The sequence below is a fragment of the Melanerpes formicivorus genome, unplaced genomic scaffold (genome assembly GCF_026170545.1).
Source record: "Melanerpes formicivorus ecotype bairdi unplaced genomic scaffold, bMelFor1.0.p_v2 SCAF_32, whole genome shotgun sequence".
NCBI classification, from domain to species: domain Eukaryota; kingdom Metazoa; phylum Chordata; class Aves; order Piciformes; family Picidae; genus Melanerpes; species Melanerpes formicivorus.
This window is the reverse complement of record NW_027142384.1, coordinates 7,256,614-7,274,288: the sequence shown is the minus strand read 5'-3', so window position 1 is coordinate 7,274,288 and position 17,675 is coordinate 7,256,614. Positions and strand designations below refer to the sequence as shown.

Below are 17,675 nucleotides of genomic sequence, written 5' to 3'. Positions count from 1 at the left end.
GACATATCTCCCAGCATAGCAGTAGGAAGAAAGATCATGTCTGCTTGGTAAATTGTCAGTTTGCTTAACGCCAAACACAGGGAGGCAAGCAAAGCTCTATAATAATGATAGCAAACAAGACAGGAAAACTACAACTATGATACAATCACCTATGTGGAAGCAAGGGCTTGTTTAGTCAGTACTTTCACCTAGAAAAACAGGCATACTGGAACTGCAATTAACTCACATTTTCTACAGATAAAGTTAGTACACAGTGAGAGACACCTATGCAACCCCAGTGACAAAATGGGATCTATTAATCCATTCAGCCACCAGGTAGGAGTGAAAGATTATTCAAACACTAGGGCTGGGGCTAAGCAAACAGGTGCAACACACTATGTCAGACACTTCTTCAATGGATATTCTGTTCTAAAATCAAAGCATACTGCCAGCTAACAAGGTAAACACAACATATTTCAGTTAGGAAAGAAGTAGGTTAAACCAGCTGTTCATTTACTTTCTCTGCTTCAAGAGCAAGATCTCAGCAAGTTCCTTGAACTCGGCATTCTCTGTTCTTTCAGCTTTATATACATGCCCTCACAATCTCCTTCTATGTTTCTTTTTTTTTTCCCCTTCCATACTGTGGGCAATAACTATGCAACTCTTTAATTCAACAATATGTTCTTTGTCCTGCAACTGTTCCTGTTTTGCAACCACATAGATTATATGTATGGGCCTGTAGGAATAGTCAAACAGTTAATAAGGGTAGGGTTTGGCATGCTCTCACTATGTACAAATTCTGCAATCAAGTCCTGACAGGAAAGTACTGTATCTCCTGTGGTTCACAGTCCTGACTAAAATATGCAAAGTATCACTAATGGGAATGATATCCATTTCCCAGAAAGCTGTAATACCAGTTTTTTCTTATCAAAGCATCATTGAAAGGTATTTTGTTTATAGTTTATGCCATTTATTTTCCCAGGCATATTAGGTTTTCAGAATTGACACATGGTTCATTGTGACTGTCAAAGGTACAAAGGTGCTATTTCAAATTGCATTACACCCTTAATACAGTATGAATGCAAGAACCAAAGAGGGACCTGTACCATATAACTGTATTAAACCCTGAGGTTAAGTATCTATCTGTATAAATCCTTGGGTCTTGTTTCTTCTGTATGCCCACTTGGGTGTGGTTGACATCCTTCAAGGAGGCAGAAGTGCACAGTGCAAAGGACACCATGGCACAGAAGTATCACAGCCAGGATAAGGTTAATTCTGAAAAGCTATTGTACAAACAATCATTGATCCTACCAATAAGAATGGAACAAGAGTGAAATCCAGCATTTTTCTCTAGAGGTATGTCAAGTGCAGTAGGAACACAGTAAACAAAAACCCACTTTATTTGTATCCAGTAAGCAGTCACAACATGAACATGCACAGAGCTCAGGTATGGAAGGTAAGAAAGGAATATCTTCATGTAATGAGCCACTTGGTTCCCCCAGGTCTATAGGACCAGATGGGATCCGTCCTAGGGAAATGAGAGAACTGACAGATGAGCTTGCAAAACCACCCTCCATTTACCATCAGTCCTGGCTCACTAGAGATGTCCCAGATGACTGGAAGCTGGCCAACATGATGCCCATCCAATAGAAGGGTCAAAAGGAGGAGCCAGGGAATTATAGGCCTGTCAGCCTGACCTCAGAGCCAGGTAAGATTATGGAACAGGTCACCCTGAGTGCGATCACAGCACCTACAAGATGGCCAAGGGATCAGGCCTAGCCAGTATGGATTTAGGAGGGGCAGGCCCTGCCTCACCAACCTGATCTCCTTCTATGATCAGGTGACCCGCCTGGTGGATGTGGGGCAGGCTGTGGATGTAGTCTACCTGGACTTCAGCAAGGCCTTTGACACCATCCTCCATAGCAAACTCCTGGACAAGCCAGCAGCTCATGGCTTGGACAGGAGCACACTGCGATGGGTTAGGAACTGGCTGGACAGCTGAGCCCAGAGAGTGGTGGTGAATGGTGCCACATCCAGCTGGCCACCAGTCAGTAGTGGAGTCCCCCAGGGATCAGTGCTGGGCCCCATCATGTTCAATATCTTTACTAATGATCTGGACGAGGGGACTGAGTCCATCATCAGATAACACCAAGTTGGGGGCAGGAGTTGATCTGTTAGAGGGTAAGAGAGCTCTGCAGAGGGACCTTGACAGGATTGACAGATGGGCAGAGGCTAAGGGCATGATATTTAGCATGTCTAAGTGCCAGATTCTGCACATTGGCCACAACAACCCCATGCAGTGCTACAGGCTGGGGTCGGAGTGGCTGGAGAGCAGCCAGGCAGAGAGGGACCTGGGGGTACAGGTTAATAGTAGGCTGAACATGAGCCTGCAGTGTGCCCAGGTGGCTAAGAAGGCCAATGGCATCCTGGCCTGTATCAGGAATAGTGTGGCCAGCAGGAGCAGGGAGGTCATTCTGCCCTGTGCTCAGCACTGGTTAGGCCACACCTTGAGTCCTGTGTCCAGCTCTGGGCCTCTCAGTTTAGGAAGGATGTTGACTTGCTGGAACAAGTCCAGAGAAGGGCAACAAAGCTGGGGAGGGGTTTGGAGCACAGCCCTAGGAGGCGAGGCTGAGGGAGCTGGGGTTGCTTAGCCTGGAGGAGACTCAGGGGTGACCTTATTGCTCTCTACAACTGCCTCAAGGGTTGTAGCCAGGAGAGGGCTGGCCTCTTCTCCCAGGCAACCAGCAGCAGAATAAGAGGACACAGTCTCAAGCTGCACCAGGGGAGGTTTAGGCTGGATGCTACAAAGAAATTCTTCACGGAAAGAGAGACTGGCTATTGGAATGTGCTGCTCAAGGAGGTGGTGGAGTCACCATCACTGGAGGTGTTTAAGAAGAGACTGGATGAGGCATTTAGTGCCATGGTTTAATTGACTAGATGGTGTTGGGTGATAGGTTGGACTTGATGATCTCAAAGGTCTTTTCCAACCTGGTTAATTCTGTGATTCTGTAATTTCAAATCACTGCCCCTCATTCTACCACCACAGGCCTTTGTAAACAGTGCCTCTCCAGCCTTGTTGTAGGCCCACTTCATGTACTGCAATGCTGCTCTCAGGTCTCCTTGTAGCCTTCTCTTCTCCAAACTGAACAACCGCAGCTCCCTCAGCCTGCCCTCATTGGGAAGGTGTTCCAGCCCCCGATCATTTTCATGGCCCTCCTCGGGACCCCCTCAAACAGGTCCATGTCCTTGTGTTGAGGGCACCAGAGCTGGACACAATATGCTAGGCAAGGTCTTACTACAGCAAAGTGCAAAACTGCATTTCAAAGGCTAGTTGAAAGTTATCTTTACTTACTTGGTCATAGGAAACACACAGCTTATAGAACATCCATTCTCTAGGAATGTAACTGATTCCTTACTTGAAATCAAAGCAAAGTGTTGTAGCTGTGAAAGCTTTTGAGTTATTGGTGCTGGTCTCTTCTCACAGGTAATTACTGAGAGAATAAGAGGGAATGTCTCAAGCTATGACTGGGTAGGTTTAGACTGGACATGGGGGGAAGAAGTTTTCACAGGAAGAGTGGTCAGGGATTGGAACTAGTTGTTATGGGAGGTGGTTGAGTCACCAACCATGGATGTGTTTAAAGATCATTTAGACATAGTGCTTGGGAATATGGTTTTAGGGGTGATTCTTGTAGAGTAGGGTTAATGGTTGTACTTGGTGATACTAAAGGTCTTTTCCTACCTGAATGTTTCTCTGATTCATCTTCCCAAAGCAGCTCCTTCTTCTTCTACACCATCCTCCACCCTGCCTAAACAACTTCTGCTCCACCACCACCATTTTTCCACCCCTCACAGAGCTGGGGGTAAGACCCTTAAGCAGCCAAAATACCCCACAGAGGAGCTCAGCCCCAGTAAGTAGGCTCAGCCAGCACCTGTGGACAATATCGGAGTAGTTATCAAACATGTTCCTAACAACCGGGGGGCCACCAGGCCCCCCGGCCTTTGTTGTCACCACCACCATCACCCAGTGTGCACCATAGGGACTCACCAGTGATGAGAGGAGGATCCTCAGCCCAGATGGGCTCAGCTTAGGGCTGCTGCCTTTCCTGGGGGGGATTAAATAGGGGAGTGGGCAAGGAGGGCAAAGTGGCCACATGTGGGTTGGGAGGAGACTCCAACTGAGCCCAGGTGCTCTGTTATTTGATGTGGGGGGGGGGGGAAGGGGGCAAATAGGGTAGAAAAGGAGCAGATATGGTGGGAAAGGGGAGATGGTGGTGAAAGGAGGGGATTTTAAAATAACTTACATTTCCACAAGTCTTCCATGATGCACAACTGCAGTTCCTGGTTTGCTTTGCCTTCATGCAAAAAGAACAAACCCATCAACACTTCATAAAATAAAGCACAATTCAAGGCTGCACCTTGAATATTTGGTTCAGTTTTGGGCCCCTCAATATCCAAGGATATTGAGTTGTTTGAGTGTGTCCAGAGAAAGGCAGCAAAACTGGTGAAGGGTCTAGAGGGCAGGGCTGGCAGATCCTGGGCTGCATCAGGAGAAGTGTGGTTAGCAGGTCGAGGGAGGTGATCCTCCCCCTCTACTCAGCCCTGGTGAGACCCCACCTGGAGTACTGTGTCCAGTTCTGGAGCCCCTATTACAAGAGGGATCTGGAGGTGCTGGAACGTGTCCAGAGAAGGGCCACGAGGATGATCAGAGGGCTGGAGCACCTCTCCTATGAGGACAGACTGAAGGAGTTGGGGCTGTTCAGTCTGCAGAAGAGAAGGATCCCAGGTGACCTAATTACCTAATTGTGGCCTTCCAGTATCTGAAGGGAGCCTACAGGAAGGCTGGGGAAGGACTTCTCAGGATCTCAGGTAGTGATAGGACTAGGGGGAATGGAATGAAGCTGGAGGTGGGGAGATTCAGGCTGGATGTGAGGAGGAGGTTCTTCACCATGAGAGTGGTGAAACCCTGGAATGGGTTGTCCAGGGAGGTGGTCGAAGCCCCGTCCCTGGGGGTGTTTAAGAGCAGGCTGGATGAGGCTCTGACCAGCCTGATCTAGTGTGGGGTGTCCCTGCCCATGGCAGGGGGGTTGGAACTAGCTGATCCTTGTGGTCCCTTCCAACCCTGAATGAAACTATGAAACTGGGGTTGTTTGGTCTGGAAAGTGGGAGGCTCGGGGGGAGACCTCATTGCTCCCTGAAGCTCCCCAAAGGGAGGTTGGAATGAGGTGGGGCTGGTCTCTTCTCTCTAGCATCAGGTGATAGAATGAAAGGAAATGGCCCAGAGTTGTGCCAGGGGAGGTTTGGGATAGAGATTACAAAAGATTTCTTTGCTGCAGGAGTGGTCAGGCGGAATCCTCACCCCTAGCGGTGTTCAATAAAGGTGTGGCCATAGCACTTGAGGACATGGTTTAATGGACAACGGAAGTGTGGAGTTGATGGTTGGACTGGATGATCTTGGAGGTCTTTTCTAACCAAAATGATTCTATGATTCTAATCACTTTTTTAGACAAGAGAGATATTTAATACCATTCGTGAGGGCTTGGGCCTTTAACTTTGAGACTTACTGAAGCAGAATCTGAAGAGAGAATTCAAATATGAAGTTTTTATTTTTTAAAAGTTGCCTTTTAGAGGTAGAACCTCAAACAACTTGGAATTCCTTCTCTAACCTCAGAAGACCTTTTAAAAAATGGTTACTTACTTAAACCACCAGAATGTACAGAAACAAGTTCATGAAGTTCATGGTCAGCTCAAAACCAGAAGGTTAGAATACCCAGTCAAACATTTTAGACCTCTACAAGGCAGAAATTTAAATGAGAAAAAAAAATGTATATTTTGGCAATGGTTTTGCTCATATTATAAATGGGAATCCAGTTCCAAATTCAACAAGGACAGAGCTGCTCACATGCTGTATTAAGGTCCATTCAATCTAGTAACCAGGGTGAGATGTGGTCTTTCAAACAGAGAAAGTGCTCTCCTATGATACAGTGGCCTCTAACCCTGGCAAAGCCTGGAGGAACACTCCAACTGATATTCTTCATTAACATTCAAGTAACTTTACCTTCATTGAAGCTCATTAAATTTCCTGAACAGTTTTCCATGTATACAGGACTATCCATCCTGAAAATCATAAGCACCAAACAGCACAGGATAACTAATTTTTTTTTTTTCATTTTGCTTTCAAAATAACTCTTTAAAATAAACATTCTAAGGACAGGCAGTGTAAAAAAACAGTGTCTTTTAGAGAAAACAGTAAAATAGTATAATAACACAGGGGTTAAACAGGTGGGAACAAGACAAAGACACCTCACCACCCAGCTCATGAGCCACCAGACAAGATTGTGAAATGCTGGTCTGCCTTCCAGCCAAGAAAAAGCAGCAAATCTCTCTTCTTTACAGCAGTCATTGGTCTCCCACTTCCCTTTTGCTTTGGAGACAAGTCCTGATCACCATAGAATTCTTTTCCAGGAGTTTACCAAGTTCACACAGCCTTAGCAGTTTTGCTGCAGAAAGGAGGAGGAAGACAATTTAAGCTACGCTGTATGCGGTATTCAATAGGTTCTCTGCCTTCAGAAATTCAAAAAGGTGGGCAGGAGTAACCAGCTCACCTCTTTCCCTGTGATTTGAGTGTGTGTGTCTGGTATGGGACTTGCACAGATGCCATGTAGCTTCTGAATCTTTGGCACATGTGGGGAGAGCAAGTATCCACCCTTGTGCTGAGCCCTTTTGCCTTTGGGCTTGGCAAAGGACTTGTATTTCTCTCGTAAAGCGTCTCCAAGAACTCAGAAAAGCAGCATCTATGTACAGGACCATATCTCCCTAGACCTGCTGCCTAATTAAACCTGCTTCACTCCTATGCCCCAGGTTGTCTAAGGTCATTAAGCCAGAGCTAGCTGCTCTTCTTGCCAAAAATGCATGCATCCATCTTCTTCCTGCTCTTTCTTTAGATTCCTTTATGCCAGGGGACGCAGACAGGAGCAAAAAGTTACACCTCCTGACTAATCCTGTGTTTTAATCAGCATGAACTGTTGTTCTGGTCCAGTGGTTTTAAAGAGTTAGCTTTCCTCTCACCAGACCTTCTTTTCCTTTGGATAGATCTATTACACAGATAAGTGTATTTGCCCAAAGCACCACAAGAGACAGGTTGATATTTTTACTCCTGTGTTCTTTCAAACTCAGCCATCACTGAAGATGAGTGGTCTCTGTAGGACTGTTACTTGCTCTGCTGTGCACAAGGATTGCAGCAATACTTGGAATCAGGAAAGCACAAAATTATCCATGACTCCTTTAAAAGCACTGCCTCGAGGGTGTTTGTATACATTTACTTCGGTCACTCAGAGGTCCCAGTCATAGGAGATATTCAGGCACTGCCCTTAGTGATTTCCGTTTAGACGGCAAATCAAAAAGACCTAACAAAATTGCAAGTGTAACAGTAGACCTTATCTGCTTATATCATTTGGCTGTCTTCCAAGTGCTCAGACTTAATATTCCCAACAGTTAGGAATACTGTTATCTATAAAGTGCCATGGACATTTATGGTGCTATATAAATGCATATTATTAATTAATTAATAACTACAGTACTTAATGCCAGTGTTTTAAACGTTTTCATGAACAGCCTCATGGACAGCGGCAAATGTTTCTTTTTTCAAGCTTAGTACAATTAGCAGCACCAGCTGACCACAACCAAAACACTGTCCAGAGAGTTTGGGGGACAGTTTTCCCTCTCCTCACTTCTTTTCACACTCTGCACCCCTTAAACCATCAGGCTTTGAGCCATTGTTGCTCCTGTTGCTCAAAAGCTGAGTCCCAGTCACAGGCCACAGGAGCCTGGATATCAGGAATGCTTAGCCCCAGGATCTGACTCAGTGCCAGCACCTGTGGTTCTTCCCTGGAGCAAATCATAATCAATGACATACACAGTGATCAGAAACTCATTAAAGCAAACTATTTTTTATCTAGTACTAAGAACAAAGCATTTAGAGACAAAAGGGTTTCAGAACAAGTAAGCATTACATTACACTTGTCTATCTTGCTTTAAAATCTTTCTGTTCCCCAAGGGTACTGCAAAGTAGACATCACAACTGCAGAAACATCCTCTTCTTCCAACCAATACTCCTCATAGGAGTCAGTAGCCCAAAATAATTTTTAGTTTGAGCAATATCCTTAGACTCTCATCCCTCTCCACTGTTCAACTTAGTCTCACCCCCAGTCCCCCACCCCCCTCACCTGCCTTTGTATCTTGGTGTATTTTACAAACTGACTAGCAACAAATCTTCCACCAAATTCTCACCTTGTACAAAGTCTTAGATAAGAGATCTTACATGAAGTAGGGCAACAAGGAAGACCATGCTGAGAGGTCTTTCTTGAATAATAAGGTTCAAAATTACATAAGTTAGCTAAGTGATCTCCCTTTGTCTAAAGGCACACAACACAGGTACTTCCTGAGTACTCAATCCCCATTTTTCCAGGCTACTCATTTTGTTTGCACCATAACATTCCTCACAACGCACAGAAAAGCCAGCCCCTCACTAAACAGTACTTCTTCACAAATAGCCATTTCAGACTCTGCAGCAGCCCACCACAGAGGTAGTCATGGTAAAGCAGGTGGTTCAGCAAAGCTTCAGAGAAGACTTTTAAGTGCTATGAAGGAATTTGGCTGTAGGATCAATAAAAGGCAGGACAGGAAGAGGGAAATTTGGAGAGAAGTTCAGAGGCATGTAATGAAGAGAGGAAAAGAGACTGCTGAGAGGAGTGAAAAGCTCCCACCTAGGGCTAGGCTGTAACGTTTTGGCATAGGCTTTGCTTGCTGACTCTACCGACTCTGCAGCATCTCCCTGCAGCATGGAAAGACTGTATAGACACTTCCTTTCCCAAGCTCTGTGTCTTTTTCAATGTCCTTTATTCCTATACAACATCACCTCCATGCCACTACTCATCTTGGATGATTTGTTTCCCCTCTCACCTGGGGCCCTGAATTCTCAGCATCTTAACAATGACTTCACGCCCTTTGGATCAGGCACTACCTGTTCCAGCAGAGAAGAAATGGGAGGGAAAGTGGGAGATGTATGATAAATCACAATGAACTCTCAGGATTTTGATTGTGTAAATAGGAGGAGTGTTTAGTCAACAGAGTGTCTCAAGTTATGATACCATGGTAAATTGAAGGGCATGGAAATATCTCTGCCTAATCCCATCATAACTGAAATTTATTCTGGAACAAAATGTCTCCCTAGCATTGTCAGCTGGAGGTAATACTTGTAAAGTCATGAGGTGTCATGCAGATTGCACGATGGAGTTACGTAAGATGACTTTCATGGAGTCAGCTTTTTCTGATGCGTAATACATATATGCCAGGCTAATTTCAGCTAGATGAAAGGTATATTTTTAAGAGCTCCTGCCTTCTTTAATGGTAAATGTTAACACAGCAGATTGATCATTAATAAGATATAATTATACATAATAATAGGTTTATACAAATGCTGCAGAAAAATGCAGGAGAATGCAAGCAAGGGTTCCAAAGACATAAGGCTGCTGTAGACAAGCAGATACTGATAAGTATAGTGCAGTTCATAGAAAGACCTTGGGACATCCTATTTTAGGCAAGCATGAAACTTGCCTAATTTTAAGGGATTCCCTGCAAACATTACTGCTTTATTTCTTCTACCTACAAATGCGGGGGTTTCCATATAACAGAGTTCATGGGAAAAGAGTATAAACAGCAGGCAAGCTTTTGACAGTGAATCTTCACAAGAATCATAAGAAAATTTTAAGAATCACTTTGTTCAGGAGAAAACCAAATAAAACCAGGAAACTCAAAGGGTCAGGAAAGATACTAAGTTCCAGACACACCTTGTAAAGACCATCAGATTGTGAGTGCGCAGTGTGTGGCTTAAGGAGTAGTTTTGCCAGGATCTCCTAGGGTGTGTTTAGATGGTGTAATGTGATTCCAACACATTTCTCAGATGCCTGAGCATATTTTCCTGGCTACTGTATGCTAATCGCCTACTTTACTATAGGCTCTCAGCCCAAACTATAGATACGGTAACTTCAGCCTACACTTCCCTTGAAAGCAGGCATGACTCTTTTAAAATAATACTGACATGCGTGATGCCTAACTCTGACTGTAGTCAGCAAAATGTTCTAGAAAGTAGTCAGCAAATATTCTGGAGACTATATTCAGAAAAGTAAAAAAAATCCCTTTGTTTTAGTATTAAAAACTCAGCCTATGCCTTGGAAAGGAGGCAAAGAATAGAAAAGAACAAAAGGATGAGCCAGCAGTGTGCCCAGGTGGCCAAGAAGGCCAACGGCATCCTGGCACGCATCAAGAATAGTGTGGCCAGCAGGAGCAGGGAAGTCATTCTGCCCCTGTACTCAGCATTGGTTAGGCCACACCTTGAGTCCTGTGTCCAGTTCTGGGCCCCTCAGTTTAAGGAGGACATTGAGACACTTGAACATGTCCAGAGAAGGGCAACGAGGCTGGTGAGAGGCTTCAAGTACAAGCCCTATGAAGAGAGGCTGAGGGAGCTGGGATTGTTTAGCCTGGAGAAGAGGAGGCTCAGGGGTGACCTCATTGCCCTCTACAACTACCTGAAGGGTGGTTGTAGCCAGAAGGGGGTTGGTCTCTTCTCCCAGGCAACCAGCATCAGAACAAGAGGACACAGTCTCAAGCTGCGCCAGGGGAAGTTTAGGCTGGAGGTGAGGAGAAAGTTCTTCACAGAGAGAGTCGTTAGCCATTGGAATGGGCTGCCCAGGGAGGTGGTGGAGTCACCGTCCCTGGAGGTGTTCAAGAGGGGATTGGATGTGGCACTTGGTGCCATGGTTTAGTAGTCATGAGGTCTTGGGTGACAGGTTGGACTTGATGATCTTTGAGGTCTTTTCCAACATTATTGATTCTATGATTCTAAGGAAGAATAAAATATGAGCAAAAAGAAACAATAATGTCAAGAAAGTAAAACAGAAAAAAATGCCTTCAGGTGGAGAAAAAGCAGTGTTCTAGCCTCTCTCTGGCTCCAGCACTAATAAGTTCATAATCAATCTCATATATATATGTTTTGGAAGCTTACTGTTATTTCTGTTAGCCAATAGCCTCCAGTGTTGATTATCCTGCTCCAAAAAGGTAGTGAAAAGCTCTTTCAGAGGTTCCAAAAAATGCCACACTTTCAAACTCATTCTTTTTAATCCCTAGGCTCTTGTGCAGTTTACCCATATACTTCAGAGATGTTCTACCAAAAATAAAACCTGCAGGATTTGCACCCAGAGATATCCCTCACAAAATTAGATGTAGAGCAGCACTGGGGTAACTGAGAGAAGCACTAACAAAATGAGTGGGAGAAGTTCAGAATCAGGACATCTATACCCAGCATGGGATTGGAAAGGGGGAGAATATCAGGTACAGAGCCAGTTCTAGGAAAGCATACTTTTTAACTTACACACCTACTATGTGTGCTGCTGCTGACCTAACTAAGGGAGGCTGGTTTGGTTTATTGTTTTTATTTAGCTATCACAGCCCAAAGTTCTACATGTGGAAACACCATAATTCTTCAGTTTCTCCGGTGGCAAATATGTTAAGTGGTCTCAGACTGATGGTTTGAGGAGATTCTGTGGATCTATAGACATGTGTCAAGATCCATACAGCCTTCCTACCTCTTCTTTTACTGGGAGAGCCATGTTGATAGTAGACTGACTGATTATCACAGTATCACAAAGGTTGGAAGAGACCTTGAGGATCATCGAGTCCAACCTGTAACCACAGACCTCATGACTAGACCATGGCACCAAGTGCCACATCCAATCTCTTCTTGAACACCTCCAGGGATAGTGACTCCACCACCTCCCCGGGCAGCCCATTCCAATGACGAATGACTCTCTTGATGAAGAACTTTCTCCTCACCTTGAGCCTAAACTTCCCCTGGTGCAGCTTGAGACTGTGTCCCCTTGTTCAGGGGCTGGTTGCCTGGGAGAAGAGACCAACCCCTTCCTGGCTACAACCACCTTTCAGGTAGTTGTAGAGGGCAATGAGGTCTCCCCTGAGCCTCCTCTTCTCCAGGCTAAACAATCCCAGCTCCCTCAGCCTCTCTTCATAGGGCTTGTGCTCAAGATTATATCCTACTACTTGATTTCTCTCAAGTATGTTATTCCTGTTACAGAATACATGTTTCTGATAGCTTACTCTAGCTCAGAATTTCTCCCTTGCCTAGGGTCTTTGTCTGTGAACTTCCCCTTCTCTACCCCCAGCCAAAATGTCATCTCCATATACAGATAAAATCATGTCCTGGTTTCTGGTAAAGCATTTCAGTATGCAAACAGTGTCCCAAAGACATGTTTTCTCTCAAAAGTCTAAATATGTGATCTTTGCTTCAAGCTCTGTCTACTGGAATATCCACCTAGAAAAATATGTTATCACACCAAAAAACCACATCTCGCTTTGCTGGTAGTAGAAAATGTTCCCATCTTATATACACTGGTACACAAGGAGGGGATGTTAGCTTTCATTTCTACCATTTATGTGGTTTTACTCCCTCTGCCACCTAAGGGATCGATCGATTGCTTGTTCAGTGTACCTACCTACATACCTACCTACCTATCTAATTGCATCCTTTATGGTAAACTCCCTGAAACCTATATCCCTGTGGAGAGCTTCTCCATCCCCTGAAATATGCCTTTAGGTATGCCCGGAGGGATTTTATTCCTCCCTTCTTTCAACAAAACACCTTCTTCAGGAAGCTAGGAGCTTGACATACTTCTAACCTGGTACTTGTTTTCACACCACTGTTAAAATAAAGTGCTGCAATTTACAGTTTATTATTTTTCCTACACAAGAAATGCTAATGTATTCTGCAATAAAGATAAACACTTACTTTTCACCACTACGCCTCCTGTTTAATGCCAGTCTTTTCAGCAACACCACAGATCATGTGCTAGCGCCTAGTGTGCAGTTAATAAATGGACTGCCTTAGGTAGATAGACAGCCCTGGTGTTTTCTACTACAGTGAAACCCACAAGGAATGCCAGAGGCTGATCTCCTCTGAGCTGAATTTCACATGCTTTCCTGCCCGTGAGCTCTTTAGAGATGTTTAGCCTTCTCTATCAGGTCTTGGCTATCAAATCACAATCTGGTCACTGTAAAAGTCATTGTGGGCTCAGATTTCATCCCACTGGCAAATTCAAAACAGCTTTATTGGGTTATTTCTGAGTCTTTTATTAGTCTCTGTCAAAGTTTTATTTTGAGTTCGATATGGCCCAGCCTCTCGTGAAGACATCCACTGAAGATTCTTCCCAAACAACTCTTCACTATTGGATCAAAGTCCCAATATGTTCTACAATTAAACTTTCTTTTGTCAGTTAAATACTAAAACTTTTTTTTTCAAGTTCCAGGTTGTTTTCTTTTCAATTCTACATCCTTCATTTTTTTCCAGTGCAATTTCCCCCACTTGAATTAACACAAAACAATTAAACCTAACAAGAATGCTCAGGCCTGATCCTGTGAGAAAAAAAAGCTTCAGTTTTGACTGACTACCTTTTCATCAAACCTTGTCTTGCAGATAGAGAATTAAGTATCATTTAAACCTCTCTAACAATCTTCTGTGTCTCTAAAGAGTTTCCATTTCAGTGACAAGATACTTATATTTGCCATTAGGATTATTTCTTCCAATATGCTTGTCCTCCTTGTAGCATTTGATATCCAGCCATCTTTACTTCTTCCTCTGTCCTGATTCACATTGCTTCCTCATAAGAGGTGGTATAGTTCTATAGAGCTTCTCCCTCTGACTCCCTGTCTCTGCGATCACAAAACATTAAAGGTGCAATTCCTGATTCTGTAACAATCACTTAAACATGACATTCATGGTTTTGTAGTTTGCTCATTAATGTTCACTAATCCACCACTAGTTAATGTAAAGAGAGTATCTAAAGATTAGGGATAGCATCAGCAATATCTCATTGTGATTATTGCATTTGGGACTTCGGTGTTTTTAATGCTTGAATTGTTACAGGGTGAAAAACGCAGCCTTCAGGTGCCAGTCTTAGGAAGTAATTATGAGGCTGGTTGTCAGTGAGATAAAACCATTCTCAGACAACTTTTGTATATCCAGACAGAAGCCATTGTAAGTGAACAAACAGATTAAACATGATAATCTTGTACAGGACATGGGCAGGAGCACTCCTGCTTTATCACAACAGAAACAGGGGAAAAGAGACACCTTAGGAGTCAACTGATCCAAAACTGCTTTGGGCAATACATTTGGAGCCAAAATTACATGATGTCCCATTCCTGAATGGTGGTATATTTCTGGGTTTGTTTGTTTAAACAAATAATTGCCAAAATTGAGCCCTGCCAGAGAGCAGCATGTGAAAGTACCTTCCCAAACCCAGTTCCAAAGGGCAGGCTAGATTTCAATCTCTCGCCGTATCCCCAACAGTCAGTGATGTTCATGTAACACACTCCCTTCTTTCTAAGTCTCTGTTTGATGTTTTTCAAGATGCTCATAGCACTTGGATCCTTTCTGGAACCACAGGGTGTTTACTGTACCAACCGCAGGAATATATTTCGTTATGAATTTCCCTGCCCATTTATAGAAAATATGTATACTGTCTGTTCTTGTGGAGTTAACAGGCTTCCTTAATACATTAAAAAATAAAGGTAGAAAAACAAAGCATTATCCCTCAATGACTTAATAAGATTTTGCATCATCATCACCCTTATTATTATTATTAAAGTATCCCAGCAACAGAATAATAAAATTACACTGATGTGAGCAATTCACACACCTTTGATTAAGGATGTGTCAGCACTTTCCTGCACGAATTCTTGTTTTTGGTTGAATGAGAACGAGTGGGAAAGAGATAAAAATCGCCTGCTGTAATTCTTTGTGGGCTGCTCCCTGGCAGATGATGTTTTAACAGAGGAGCCACTTCTTTATTAATCCAGCTTTACAGAATAAATTAGCCTGAAACATTTATGGTCCTGATTTTTAGGAATGTCTTTGCATTTAATTTGCAGGCCCCAGTGACTGTCTAATGGATCGGTTAGTTTGCTAGCTGGTTCTCTGCAGATTTTCTGGTGTGTGAGAAGTTTCATGGAAACCTGCATGCTTTATAAGTGGACCAGGGTTTGTGCACAGCCTTGTTCTCTCATGTGCACCCAAATCCAGGACAGAATAAATCCTTCGGAGCAGAGTCTGCCACTATAAACCACTGCTGCTCTAACGTAAGTATAACAAAAACCTTTATAGGTAGAAGTTGGAGTCTAGAGTGGGACCCAAGTTACAATATCCATCTTCAGGTACCTGACATCTCTTTGGATGTCTAAGAAGTAGGTAGTTAGCCCTAGTAGAATAATTTAGGCACCCAGACTTCCTAATACAAGCAAGAACAAGATCAGATGCCTCCTGAGGGCAATTTAGAGCTCCTAAGTGCTAATCCAGGAGCTCTTGAGGTCCTGGGTAGAAAATGGTTCTAGTGAGGAAAGGAGGAAGCAGACAAACGTTTCATCCTTCTGTGACCTTAACCCAGGCCACACAGTGAAGGCTTTTGAGTATTAAGGCCTCTTTTGACAGCAGTGCTCTTTAAAACCAAAACCAAAATCAAAACCAAAACCAGAACAAAACAAAATAGTTTGAAGAGGGACTCCATTGACTTTTGCACAGCAGCCTAATAGTTAAAGTACATTCCTGCTAACAGAGGGTCCCAGGTCCCAATCAGCCTAAGGAGTTTCAAGCCTTTGAGGCATGGTTTAGCCACCAGCCTTCAAAAGAAGCCATACACTGACTTCTTGCATCTCCTGTCCACGGTGGCCTAGTTGGCACTTCCAAATGTGGATGAAGTGTGCTATTGGAACAAGAAAAATCTGGGTTTACATCATAATATTGTGGCTCATCTGTATATTTTCTCCTAGACAGTCTGTCACTAAAACCCATGAGTAGGTCTGGACTGTGAGTCTGAGATAATCTTGTTGATTGAGAAACCTGGTTTACTATTCATGGAATAAAACATATTTCAAGGCAGGCAGGGGTACCAGTGGCTTATCTCTTAGCATTTAGACTAACTCCTAGTTGTTAAGAGATAAAAAGCCTATGTCTATGCTGGTAAATTAAACAGTCCCATGGATCAGGACACTAGCAGTCCATCGTCTCTACCATTTAATTATGGAATGCTAGTGGCACATTTCTGGCTTGTGACTACAAACACATTCCTGAGCAACTCCCCTGGAATTAACATAGCCCACTTCCCACTCCAGACATGCAGGCTGAAAGCAATCACCCCTTATTTTAGAAAGCAAAAGAGTTTAATAACAGAGAACTCATTCCCAAGAAAGGCTATAGACATGGGATTAGTGCTGGAGCTACTTCCAGTAGGAGTTTCAGTGTGCAAATGCTGTGCAATCAATTAAGAGATTATCTCTGAAGAGAAAGAGACTCTGTCCTAAAGAGTCTCCAGTTCAGCTGTGCACTGGTACTTCTTAACCTACAGATAGATCTTCAGAATAAATTCCACATGCTGAATTTCAGTAATTCTTTGTGCCTGTGAAACAACCTTGCAGTGCTGAGAGCTGATGAGAGAGTCCAATGCAATATGTTAGTTCAGAAGGAAAAGGGTGAAAATTCCACAGTAACAGAGATTACCTCAGAACACAATTCTAGAGGCTGCCCCACATGCAGTGCTCCCAGTGAGGATGGAGAGCTTAAAACCACAGTCTGAATGACTCTTGTGTACTAAGCAGTGTGATTGTTGCATATGCAACAGAGCTTGTGGGCAGTGCAGAGGAATTCTGGAGGGATTTTAAGCAGCGGTTTTCACAGTATACGTCTGTGACAGATACTAGGCCTAATGAACAGCACAGGGAAAGTGGCCTTGTTAACTCTTTCATAGATACTGAATCAAAACTTTTTTGGCAGAGAGGAGTCTTCTCCCTAAGCCTTTGTGTAGATTTGAGATGAACAAAATTCTTAGGGGTAACAACAACAAAAAAATACTTTTTGGCTTGCATATATGAGGGAAAACATTGACACATATTCAAAGTTCAGGAGTGGAGTTTCAGTAGGAGCAAGAGGTAGTAATTTTTTTTTAAAATCAACTGGGTACCTGCACTGCTTCTTTGGCAGCTAAATACACATCCTAATTTTCAAGAGGGCTTCCACTGGCCTGCAAGGGCTAACTCTAATTTATAGAGGAGATTACTTGGTCCACCATGGCTTCCTAGAGGACCCTGGGAATCTCGAGGAATCTCAGAATTCAGAGACAACAGTCAGAAGCAGTCAGTTTACACATGATAAAGCCCAATACAGCTACTTTTGAGGGGGGTCACTGAGATATTGGGCATCAGTAATTGAATATACAAGTGGAAACAGGGAGGAGAAGACAGAACACATAGCTTAGGAGTTGGCGAGGAAGGCTGCATGAGTTGCAAAGGGACTGCAAAAGTCAAACAGCCAGTATTGGGTTACCTGACCCAGACATCAGAGGTGTCTCAAATTCATTTTCTTGCATGAAGCCTGCTACATGTCACATTTCAACAGATGGTGCAATACATAGCTGTGGTATTCCTCCAAACTGTATAAAATGGACTGTAGAATGCATGCAACAATACAGGTGTTTTTTCCAGTGGCTTGTAATTTTGGTCTCAGTCTGGTAATTAGAAGGTCATCCTCTCACCTTCAACATCTGTTAATTGCTCCACTATAGTATTTTCATCTGAAAAGCAAG

The 17,675-nt window shown here is 43.5% G+C and overlaps 2 long non-coding RNA genes across 3 annotated transcripts in view; both read right to left on the bottom strand.

The window, feature by feature from the left end:
• LOC137449691 (uncharacterized) overlaps positions 1 to 17,675 on the bottom strand; it is a 121,464-nt gene that overhangs the window by 96,212 nt on the left and 7,577 nt on the right. The window lies entirely within an intron of this gene.
• Positions 1 to 17,675, bottom strand: part of LOC137449689 (uncharacterized) — a 32,663-nt gene that overhangs the window by 11,629 nt on the left and 3,359 nt on the right. The window contains exon 4 of one of the 2 annotated variants that reach the window (XR_010989451.1): positions 5,877 to 6,476. The exons of the other annotated variant lie outside the window; for it this stretch is intronic. This is a non-coding gene — a long non-coding RNA (uncharacterized lncRNA). Of the gene's footprint in view, positions 1 to 5,876; positions 6,477 to 17,675 lie in introns of those variants that run through there. 2 annotated transcript variants of the gene reach the window in all.